Genomic DNA, 11,844 nt, shown 5'->3' with positions numbered 1-11,844 from the left:
AACTAGGGCTGCCTGTGCATTAATTCCTCGGTTCCTTTTCTGAAAATGCAGATTAGTGCAAAAAACAGTGCTGAAAAGTAAATAGCACGGGGTTATACAAACTCCCGATCGCAAACCCCAGGACAGCACCACAGCTTCAAAGGCAGAAACTGGAATAAGAAAATGGACGTAACAAAAAAGCCTGCTAAGGATGGGACCCTTGAGAAAAGGGGAAAAAAATAATAATAAAAAAAAAGCAAACCCAGCTTGTGCCGGGACCATGCACAGAGTCTGCAAAGCCCTGCATCAGCAAACCACATCGGCGGCTCTGTAATCACTCGGATTGCAGCCTATGGGACGAAAGAAAAATAAAATCCTACCGAAAGAGACGATTGCAAAAGTTTGGGTTAAAATGTGCTCCGGCTTTTGACACGGAGCCCAAGCCCCACCTCCGCACACCCATCCCCACCTCCGGGCTGGGAAGTAAAAGCACCGAATGGCCGGGGCAGCTGCTGCCAGAGGAAAACTTTTGCTCCCAGCCCAGCAGGACGGGACGGGGACGGGGACGGGGCGAATCCTACAACTGTGAGTACGGCAGCAGTGGCCGGGCTCTCGCGTCTGCCCCGTGCTTCGCAGGTCGGTGGCGGCGAAGTTCCTCATGCTGCTTTCTTCGCTGCCTTCTTTTGCACGGCTCCTTGAACCTGCTTGGTTCCTGGGCTGGATTTCTCTAGTGGCATAAAAAAAAAAAAAAAAAAGCTAAAGGGAAGAAAAGAAAAAAAAAGAGAGAGAAAAAAGGGAGGAAAAAAAGGAGTGATTGTAAATGTTTTGCACTGCCAGTTCTGCAAGGGCTTTCTGCACGTTTTTGTTGCTGCCTCTCTGCTCCCACTTACTTAAACCCCTTTTTCCAGTGAAGCAGCTCCACTTATTGCTCACTTTGCAGTTTCCTTACCCCTAAGGCTTCCACTTATTTCTCACTTTCCAGCAACTTTCCCTGTCCCCAAGGCTGCCAGGGCTCCTTTCTCTTGCAGCTTTGCTCCGGTGTTTATGGGAACATCTCTTCCAGCTCTGCCAGGTAGCCCCGGATCCCTGGGAGCTGGTGACAGTGGTGGTGGCACCTGGGGACCTTGCCCAGCCTGGAGTTTTTTGGGCTGGGCATTGCCTGGGAGAGGAGCCGCTCTGCACCAGTTCAAGGAGGATGGATCGCTGTCCTGCTTGCAGAAAGCTGATGGGACCTCCAGAGGGAAGGGGTGGCAGGCAGCGGGGAAGGTGCAGGGCAGGTTGGAAGCGTTGGTGCAGCTCTGCAGGGCTGGGTGAAGATGCAGTGCCTGCAGACGGGGCACTGGCTGCATCCTTGCTGCTCGTGACGGGCGTTTGTGGCTCGTGAGAGGTGCCTGGGGGAAGCCCTGTGGGCACTGGGTAGCACGGGCCAGATCCTTGCTGAACTGCTCTGGGGTAAAACACGCTTCTGGGGTGAAACATGCTTCTTTGTGGGCTTGCAAACGGTGGAGGTGGTTTGTGCGGTCCCTTAAATCCCCAGAGCATCCTGGTTTCCAGCTGTAGCACCAGCCCGTCCTCCCTGGAGACCCAAAACGCCGGGAGAAGGCGCGGTGCTTCCTGCGGCCCTGCTGTTTGTGCCTGCGTTTGCTCCTCCTGCCAGCTTTCAGCTGGAATTTTCCCCCTGGGCACAGGGACAATGGGGATGGCTGTGCTGGCTGGAGGGGGAACGTCACCCCCCTGGGGACGAGTCCCCCCCAGACCTGCCCCTTTCCAGGAGCAGATTCTTTCAGCCCTTATCTCTGTCCAGCCATGGAAGCTGTAAAACCTGTTACCCCTCCCGTGCTGAGCTGGTTTCTTTTTGCTCAAGAGGCACGTGATACACCTCGAGGATGAACCCTGGAATCCCTCTGGTGCTTTTGGGGAAGTGCTGCTCTCCAAAAGGGCATACGGCTCCTCTCGTCACACCTGGTGTGTCCGAGGCAGCTCTCACAGCGAGCACCGCTTTGCAGCAGCACCGCGGGCTTTCTCCAGCAAGCAAATCACAAATAAAACCCTGCTTCTCCCCATCTTCTTCACGGTGGAGGAGCTGGAGCAGAACCTGCAGCTAGGAAATGGGTGGTATTTCCGTACCGTGATATTTTCAGGTCCTGCTGCTTCGTGTCCAACCCAGGCAGGCTCCAAACCATGCACTGCTGCTCTTAGTGCTCCAGGTCCACGGTGAGAAGCAAAATGCCAGTCAAGGGCGTTGGAGTAAATCAAAGGACAAGGGCAAATAAGACAAAGAGAGATGCTCAGGGCTGGTTGTGAGCAGCTGGGCAGCACCAAGGCTACCCAGCAATACAAAGAGGCCAGGGCTGAGCTGCTTCAGGAGCTTATCAGAATCCACGTCTATATTTCATCCCACCGGCCGTGTGTGATAACCCCCTGGAGCATCCATCTGAGGCAGCTCGCCCCGTGGTCGCTGGTACAGCTCCAGCGGGCGATGGAGCATCCTTTATCTGAGCTCCCATCAGGATATGATTTCTCACCACTGGTCCAAGCCATATTGATCTGTTCTCAAGGGCTTTTTATCAGCTGTCTGCAGAAATTTCATGACCACGTGTTGTGTTTTTTTTTTTTTTTTTTTCACTCTCTGCCCTGCACTGATCTATGGTGTCCTGTGCTCAGATGGAAGACGTCAGAAAGGTGAAAAGCAGGAGAAGAAACATCTTCCCTTGCTGTGCCCATGTGTCGGGCCTACTTGTGGCATCCTTCTGCTTTGCAATTCCCTGAAACACAGCCATGCTGAAAGGCCGTGCAGCCTTGTTTGCAGAGGCCCCCCCCCGCCCCAAACCGTGCTGTGCTTTGGACAGTTTGCTCCAAAAGCCGGTGAAGGGCTGTAAGGGAAACCGCTGGCACTAAGCTGGTTGTGAGAGCCCTGCTGGTTCCCATCCTCCTGGCTGTATTGGGTGTGATTTAGTTGTTTCGCAACGTGCTCTAATTCCTCTTCAGCTCCCCATTTTCTCCTATTCTTCCATTTTTCTCGCTTTTGGTTCCCTGGCTCTGAAACACCGCGTCCTGGCTCCCCTTAGCACTCCCAACCCAGCCGTGTTGGGATGCGGGGCGTGCTGCCTCTTCTGTGACATCCAGGGATCTCTGGGACCCTGCTTGGGCCAAAACAGGAGCCCAAATTCCCCTCTGCAGCTCCTGGCTCCCGGTTTGGTCCTGGTGCCTCCGTGGTGCTGGTCCATCCGCTCTTGCTGCAGTTTGGCAGCACGTCCTGGCTTCATCCTGCACCTGCTGCATGTGCCACGTCCTGAGCCACCCACGGATCAAATACTTGGTGTCTTGAGCCTTTACCTCACTAAACGTGGACTTGAGGAGTGGCTGGGGAGCCTCATGACTCACCTTGGGACACGTCATTAACCTCCAGGCTTTGGAAAATGCTAATTTTGAAACTGAAATCATAAAATCACAGAACGTTAAGCAGCACCGGTCCCAACACCGACCCCTGAGGAACACGACTCATTGCTGATCTCCACCTGGACATTGAGCTGCTGACCACAGCTTTTCGAGAGCACCCATCCAGCTGATGGAGCCGTGGTGTTACAATGCTGCAGAGCAGCATCAATGCAGGGAATTTCTGGCTTGAATCGTGATTCAAACAATGCAGTCCTACCTGTGATGGTGCTTGGCTCCTGACCAGCCACGAATGACCCACGGAGGAGATGAATTTGAGCTGAAAACCTGTGCCCTGGAGGCAGCCAAGCTGAGACGTGGCCGCATGCTGCTGTCGAGGCTGCTCTGGTGTGATGAGCCCTCTCGGACCCTTTGGGCACATCCAGGCACTCAACCCCAGGCTGAGCTTTTTTTCTCTTGGGCAAATGCTCCCAGCACTTATGGAATCATGGAATCAGGTTCGGAAAGACCTTCAAGGTCACCAAGCCCAACCACCAAGCTGACCTACCGAGTCCCATCACCAAACCGTGCCCCTCAGTGCCACGTCCTCGTGTCTCTGAAATGCCCCCAGGGATGGGGACTCCACCACCTCCCTGGCCCAGTGCTCCACCACCCTCTCCTTGAAGAAGTTCTCCCAAATGCTCAGTCCAAACCTCGCCTGGCACCACCTGGAACCAGAGGAGCTCTGCTTCTTGAGTTTGCCCAAAATATTATTTTTTTTCCCCTTCCCTGGCTGGTTCTAGCACTCAGTTGCTGCACCGGGCTGGGGCTGCCCTCGCCACCAGCCCTGCCTTGCTCCAACCCTTGCTCCTCGTCCCATCATTGCCCCATGATATCACCCACAGCGTTTCCTCCTGGGTATTTATAAGCAGCTCCTCTCAGCCTGTCTTTTGCTGGCTAAGGACATTTCTCACTTCTCCTAAGCTCCACTCTCACTTCCCTGTTCTTGTCGTAGCAGCATTTCCCTGCTGATGAATCCCTCTGGCATGTGGGTGGCCGGTGCCATTCCCCCTAAGCCACTCTTACTGCAATCTCCCCAGAAGCTGGGTTTGCTCTGGTGGTTAATCCATGAGGAATGGGACCAGCTGGAAGGAGAAAGGAGCTTCTCATGAACGGGCTAAGTCAGGGGGTAGGGAGCAAGTGAGCTGGCGTGTAGGTGCTCCTCGTGCAGCTCAGCATTGGGCTTCAAATCCACAACCAGTGATGGACACTTTGGGGTCACTTTTAGGAGTTATAGATAATACACAGCAGACGATATCTGGATTGCTCATAGAAGACTGCTCCAGGGAACCCTTGCTCATGCTCATGCATATATGAGGTGTGAGGTTTTGCAGCATCTCCAGCTTTTTCTTCTGCAATAGCTTCCCCTTTGAAAAGCCGAGTTTTCTCATCGGAACTTGTCTGCATCTGGCAGATCCAGAGCCCCTCTGGATGCTGGCTTTTTCTCGCTTTCACGCATTTCCTCCAGATGCTCCTTGCAAATAGAAATAAATACTCAGCTCTTTAGAAGTAAATACTCAGCAAAACTCCAGCCTTTTTCTCGGTCTTTCCTTCTGCCCAAGCCTCAGAGAAGTCCAGGGCTTCAATCAGAAATATATAAATGGTTTAAAAAACCCAAATTAGGAAAACTCTGGCTTGGGATCACCTTCCTCCAGCCTGCTGTTGGCAGGTGTTTCTCTGCAGACTCGGGCACTGTGTTTGCAGAAGGAAAGGCAGCTCCCTGGTGGGAAAGGCTTTTCACACCTCACTCCTTGTCTTTCCTCCTACCCTTGGGTCTCCAGCTGCTTGGAGGAGGGTGTGTTTCCTTGCTAAGCACACAGGAGGTGGTGTTAAAATAGAAAATCCCCAGCCAGGACACAAGACATCACCGTGCTGTGGCACACACCACATCTGTTTGTCTCCCTGTAAGGGACTGCAAAGCATCTTTGCTGTCTGGCACGATCCAGATGAGAGGATCGATTATTCAACATGCTGCCTAAAACCTTCCAGGGAACAAGTTAAACATGAAAAGCCTTGTGTGGTGGTTGCCTTGCGTGTCCTTGAGCTGATCTGCACTCACCCCGGTAAAACTGCCAGCACAAACAAATGCAGAGTTCACGTGGCTGGCGGTTGCAAGAAGCAAGGGCAGGAGCTGCGGCGAGGCTCAACGAGGCTTCGGTTTTTGCACGGAGCAGGAGAGCTTGGGAAGCAGCAGGAGCGTGGTGGCAGCGGGGGGGCTGCAGGGTCCTGACCCAGATGCTCCAGAGCCCTTGACAATGAAACCCTGCGAGGGGCGGCTCTGATTGCACATGGCCTCGTCGCTGATGTAATTTGCTGAGGTTGGAGATCTCAGCTGCAAGGCCTCCCCTCCCCTGCTGCAGCCTCTGCATTCCCTTCCCTCTGCTCTGCGGTGCCTTCCCCTCTCGCAGGTGATGGTTCCACCTCAGCCCACGCAATGGAAACTCTCTCGGTCCTGAGGTTGTGACGGTGGTGCTCACAACCACAAAAGTCTCGTGGGGACAGTCCCTGCCGTGCACAGAGGTGATGTGCTGCCTCTGGCAAGCTGGGGGAATATCTGCATCCTCTCTGAGAAGCAGCCACCCATAACAGGCAGACCCCCCCCGCAGCTTTTGGGGTGGCATGGAGGGTGCAGTCAGGACTTTTCTCCCTGGAGGTGGTGTGAGCACTCCCGTCTCCGTTTCGGTACGGCCAGGCGAGCTCCAAGCCCTTCCCCACGCCTTGCAGTGCTGGGGCAGGTGAGGAGCCTCCAAAAAGGCTCCAGCATCCCCTTGTCACAAACCTGGGGACCTGGGTGTCACCCTGTTCAGGTCAGAGGGGGATGGGGATGGGTCCTGGAACCCGCCTGGTCCCTCAGCACCCCTGGTCAGGTCTCAGCTTTCAGCACAGATTTTCTGTTTGTTCTTCTAAATTCTGTACTTCTTAGTAACACGTTTCCTTTTATCTTTGATTCTGGGGTGCTCTCTGCCATGTGTCACCCCTGACACATCCCATTACAAGAATCACTGGGCTGGGCTGATCTCATTTTCACTTTCTTTTAGCTCGGTGGTGCAAGATGGATGCAGCTTTGGGGCTCAGCCACACATCCGTTTCCTCCCTCGGTCTTGTTCCAAGGAGGGGATGATGTGTACACAATGCCTTTTCCTCATACTGTGTTATAAAACGTCTTCCCACCCACATTTTCTGAACCAGCTTCCCGTCTAACACAGGCACACTCACAAGCACACTGACACTGTTCCTGTTTTACCACTGCTGAGTGTAAATTGTCTAGAAATTCAGCAGAAAGAAGACAAATAAAGGGATATTTGCTGGCATTTGGTCTCCCCGCTGGGCTTTAATTTGCTGTGTTGCATTCGCCGTTATTTACTGAAGCTCTGCCGAGCCCAGTGCATGCTGTCCCTCGTTCAGCTAACAAGAGCTGTGCCGCTATGAATAAAGGCATTAGGACAGGGTCATGTCCCCAGGAGCAGGACGTGACTGGGGTGTCACTGACCTTGTCCCCTGCTGTCACAGCCAGGATCATTGTGCAACTCCTAGAGAAATCAGTCGTGTTTGGGAGGTTTGGGGGTACATCTGCTGCCCTGGTGTCAAAAAATGGTTGGTTTGGGGATAGAGAGAACATCTTAAGCTGGTGCTGCAGAGTTCTGTGAGATAATCTAAGGAAGCTCAGTACAGGTGGGGCTTAATCCCCAGACCACAGCCCCCTGCATCACAATGCTTGAGGTTGGAGGCACCTCTGGCCCCTTCTGGTCCAATACCCTGCTCGAGGAGGGACACCCAGAGCCACGTTGGCTTTTGAAGATCTCCAAGGGGGAGACCCCAGCACGTCTCTGGGCAGGCTCCACAACCACTCTGCAGGTCTCTGGGGCTGGTGATGAGGTGTTGGGCAAGCAAGGCTGTAATTAATGGCAATTTTGTGGGTTCTGAGGACAAACCCTTCATTCAAAGCTGGAAGACTATCAGCTGATGGATCTGCCCATCAGACCTGCTCACACTTGCACCTCGCTGGGCTCCTGAACCCTGCTGCTGAGCATGGAAAGTCCCTGCATGCTTCATGGAAGGAGCAAATTTTTTGCGAGTCTACTTGCAGGCACATGAGGAAGCAATTTTCTGCTTCGTCAAGGCACAGCGCTGGTTTGAAGGTCTTCGTGTGAGGGCCAGCAACATCATCTGTGGTGATAGATCCTGCCACCTCTGCTGTCACCCTGGGTCCTTGCAGTGGTTTAATCTCCCTGGAAAATGAGTTTCACACTCCCGTGATTTGGGGGAGAAAAGGGGAAATGTGCCACTGAGAGCTCCAACGGAGAAGCCCTTGGTACAATAAATATCTCATGGGGCTGAGATAGCAGCTCTGCAGTGTGCTGGGGGTGCAAACGTGTGCAGGGGCTGTGCATGGGAGCAGCTGCAGGCACAGGCACGGCTCCTTCAGACAGCCTCCAGACAGCATCCCCTGCTCGCAAACAGCATTACGTGACACTCATTAAGCTCACCATATAAACATAGCTTGTTGTGCAAACACAGCCCAGGATAACTAATTGAGATAGGTGGGATGGCTGTGTTTGTAAACGGTGCTGGTGTTCTGCATGCACAGCATCTGCCAGAGCCTCCTCCAGCAGACTCGGGGCTGTTTCTTTCATTGCAATGCTGCGGACATGGCACGGGTGCTTGCAAAAAGGCCTTGCAAAATGCTTTTCTGGAAAGGCTCTTACTCACCCCCAGCAGCTGCAAGAGGCACCGGAGCCGTCCCTGCTCCCATCACCATGAAAACCAAGCACAGTGGCTGCAGGCAGGCTGGGGGCCCAAGGCACTGTATAGAGGGAGGTGGTATCTGTTCCCTGGCTTGTTCTTGGGGAAACTGAGGCTTACAGATTGGAGCAGCTTGCTGGGAGCTGGTCCCGGTCCTGTGCCATGGCTGCTCTGGGAGAGCCTTTGAGTCAGCCCCTGCAAAATCACGGGGTGGCACTCTGGGGTTTGCTATTTCTCACCATTTCCCATCATGTTACCCATGCATGCTCCTGTGCAGAAGCCCATGGTTACATGTGTAGGGCTACCTGGAGCAGGGCTGCAATAACAATTCCTGGCTGTGCATCTTCTTCCTGGCCCCTGGAGGGTGGTCAGGCTGGCTGAAGACCAGATAGAAGCGAGTCCCCACCACCCAAACCCTGCTAGGTTTTGCCCTTTTTGCTTTCCCCTCTCCTCACTCTGACGTGGGTTTGTCTTCCGGTGTTTGCTGTCCCTTCCCTGCTCCCTTCCCTGCCACCCCCACCTGCAGGATCGTAGCATGCTGCTATCAGCAGTTTGGGTTTTTCAGTTGTCTTATCTGCCTTCATCTTTGGACTGGTTGTTGCCCTTTGTAGATAAAAAGGTTTTTTTCTGTTTCATTTTATTCTTAAAGAGTCGTTATTGGTAAACAGTTTCTAAATGCAATAGCTTTCTCTCATTTTGAACTGCTGGAAAACTTTGCAGCATTTCAGGCCTCCTTCCCCTTGGGGGTCTCAGTGGCTCACCGTGTTTAATAGGCAGCACACACTGCAAGGGAATAGGGAAATGCAAGTAGGACACCTTGCTGAAGGTGAGATGAAGGTGTGTATGGTGGGACAGAGTCAGACTTGGCTGTGCATCTGCCAAAATACTTCTACAGACCACAGGATCCCCTCTTTGCACGTAGATCTGAGTGTATCTTTGGTGATGTGGACTTGCAAAGACATTGAGGTAGCCAGGGAAAGAAGGGCATTAAGCCTATGGTGGTTAACAGCTCCATGACTGTGCCCATTGCCGGAAATCTGGGCTCATCTTTGCCACCCTGGCACCCTGTTTCATCCTGCTGTGTCGCCCTTGATCTTTCGGGAGGTTCCAGCAGCAAACTCAGAGGCTGTAAATAATTCATCACGGTGCTGCTCCGTGAGACAGGCAATACCGGACGCCGAGGTCCAGAGACAGGCGGGTGCTTTTGCTCCTGCACTGCTTAATTCTCCAGGGGTTCGGGGGAGCTTTTCACGGATGCTTTAATTTATGATCAGATTTACTTTATTGATCCCATCCTGTATTTCGCTGTAGCAATATCTTGTCTCTTGAGATGGGGCTGAGGGCAGAGATTGCTTTTTGCAGAGGATGCCAAGAAGCTTGTAAGTCAGTGGCATGCAGGTCCCGCTCTTGAATTTACCTCTCCTGTGCAGTGCATTTGAGGGCTGTATAAGCACTACAATTAAGACAGCTTCTTCTTGCTCAAATTTACATCGACCAGTACATTTGTTAATTTGTTTGAGGTTATGATACCTGCTCCTTTGCTTCTCATGTCAGGGAAAATAGAATTATACAAAAGTAATAATGTGAAGCCTTTCACCCCGTTTGCTGCAGAGCTTGCAGATGCCACTCTCACTGAGATGGAAACATCTATTAGGTTGTACTGAACAACAAGCCCAAGCCTAATGGGTTTAACATGCCTGCAAACAATGCAGCTTCCTGAGCAGGAAGTCTGGGTACTAAAAACCCCACAAAGACATCGTCCTGCAGCACATCACTCACTCCAATGAGTGGGGAGGGTGGTGCTGGGTGTAGGAACTGGTCCGAAAGGAGGGAGGTCAGCGGCGTAGGGAGTGGGCGATGGATTCCTATGGATTTGTGTTGCTTTGTGCAGTTAGATTTAGGTGGTTGTGCAGCCAGAAAGCGAGCGTGGGAAGGATGCTTCCAGGTGTGATGCAAAAACACCGGGTGAAAATGAGAGGGAGGAGAGGAGAGGTTTAATCCAACTGAGCCACCATATGGAGGGATGGCCTGCCTGTGCCTCCTGCCTCTAAGCCCATAGGGGGGCCCCCAAACCCACCGTTTTTAGGCAGAAAAACGACTGTCTGTAGCTTGCTGTTGGGAAGGCAGTTCTGCAAAGCAGCGACTCCAAAGCTGCCTGGACTCTCGCACACCCCTCGGTGCACATCACCTGGTGCAGGCAGCCGGAGATGAAACCAGTTTGAGGCCAGGAGGACACCTGGCAGCATATCAGTGCTGTGCTGCAACTGGTGAGCCTGGTCTTGCCTTGCTGCGATAGTCGTGTCCAGGCAGGTCCCTCATGCTTGGCCAAGCTCTGCTCCGGCACCATTCGGGAGCTGAGACAAGGCTCACCCATGTTCTTCCTCTCCTTCCCATCTCTTCAGTGATGTGGGTGGTGTTTTTTTTTTGCTTTACAGCACTGATCTTCAAATACGGTGTCACTGTGTAATGCATATTGCAAACACATCTAGAAAACTGACAGGATCAAGAGCACTACGGAATGAGGAGGAGATGCAATGGAGTTTGTGCAGCTGCACTACCATGGGAAGGAGCATAAGGCTTGGGGGGATTTACACGAGCATGATGGGGACCAGAGCATGCCCCAGGCACTGTATGAAGGCCCTAGGACACTCCTTGTGGCTGGTGTTCACGGTGGGATTGGTGCTCCAGGGGAGGTCTGGAGATTCAGTTACTAATTGGGATCGTTGATCAGAGTGTGTGGGGATGCCAGAAGAAAAGCGAGGATGTCCTGCCGCGTTCAAAGATATGAGGGGGGCAATCAGAGCAAGCAGAGCCCCATTGCTTGGCACAGTAAAATTTTCCCTCCTCCTCTGGAGGAGCCTCCTCCTCCTCTCCGGGCCGAGCAGCCCCAGCTCTCGCAGCCTCTCCTCACGGCAGAGGTGCTCCAGGCCCTCCCGCACCTCGGGGCCCCGCGCTGGGCTCTCGCCACCAGCCCCAGGCCTCTCTGGCCCCGGGAGCACCCCAGGGGCGGCCTCCCCAGCGCGGAGCAGAGGGGCAGGATCCCCTCCCTGCCCCTGCGGGCGCTGCTTTGCCCCGAGCAGCCCAGGCCCCCGCAGCCCTCTGTGCCCGAGGGCCCCCGGCTGGCTCCCGGCAGCTCGGTGCCCACCAGGCCCCCAGGGCCTTTCCTGCCCGGCTGCTGCCCCCCCTGGGTGCCCCCAGCACCGCTTGGGATGGGGATGAGCCCCCCCAGGCTCCTGCAGCCCCTTCCCCAGCCCAGCCACATCCCTCGGGGGGCCAGCACGTCAACAGGCTGTTTCAACTGCTCCCCAAAGCTCCGTGTCACTTGTAAACACGCGGAGGACTTGCTCTGCCCCTTCACCCAGGTCACTGATAATGATGTTAATCAGTACTGGCCTAGATAATGGTTAAACAGCATTGGCCCCAGTTGTCCTCTGGTACCACTGGGATTCAGGAATACCAGGATCCTGGCCCAGCTCTCGTTACTCAAGCTGTTTGTGCTTTGTTGCTTTGAAGTGAAACAATTGATAATTCTGAACCTCCAGTGTGCCCTTGGGATTCGCGTGCTTGTGTTTTGCATGCTGCTTTGCTGCTTTGCAGAAGTGAAGCGCTAAAAGGAATGAAAAACAGGAATAATTAATAACTGCTTCCGATGACCATGTGCCTGTTCTGTGGGTGTTTGCAAAGCAC

At 53.6% G+C, this 11,844-nt stretch overlaps 1 protein-coding gene across 2 annotated transcripts in view; it reads left to right on the top strand.

The window, feature by feature from the left end:
* Positions 1-377: 377 nt before the first annotated feature.
* SLCO2B1 (solute carrier organic anion transporter family member 2B1) overlaps positions 378-11,844 on the top strand; it is a 52,762-nt gene continuing 41,295 nt past the window's right edge. Inside the window, exon 1 of one of the 2 annotated variants that reach the window (XM_083828983.1) lies at positions 378-564. The gene's annotated coding sequence lies outside the window, so the exon portion shown is untranslated. Of the gene's footprint in view, positions 616-11,844 lie in introns of both variants that reach the window. The other variant, XM_083828984.1, reaches the window with a different exon arrangement.

The sequence above is a fragment of the Anser anser genome, assembly GCF_964211835.1.
Source record: "Anser anser genome assembly, chromosome: 1".
Classification (NCBI taxonomy): Eukaryota; Metazoa; Chordata; class Aves; order Anseriformes; family Anatidae; genus Anser; species Anser anser.
This window is presented reverse-complemented; position numbering and strand designations above follow the sequence as displayed.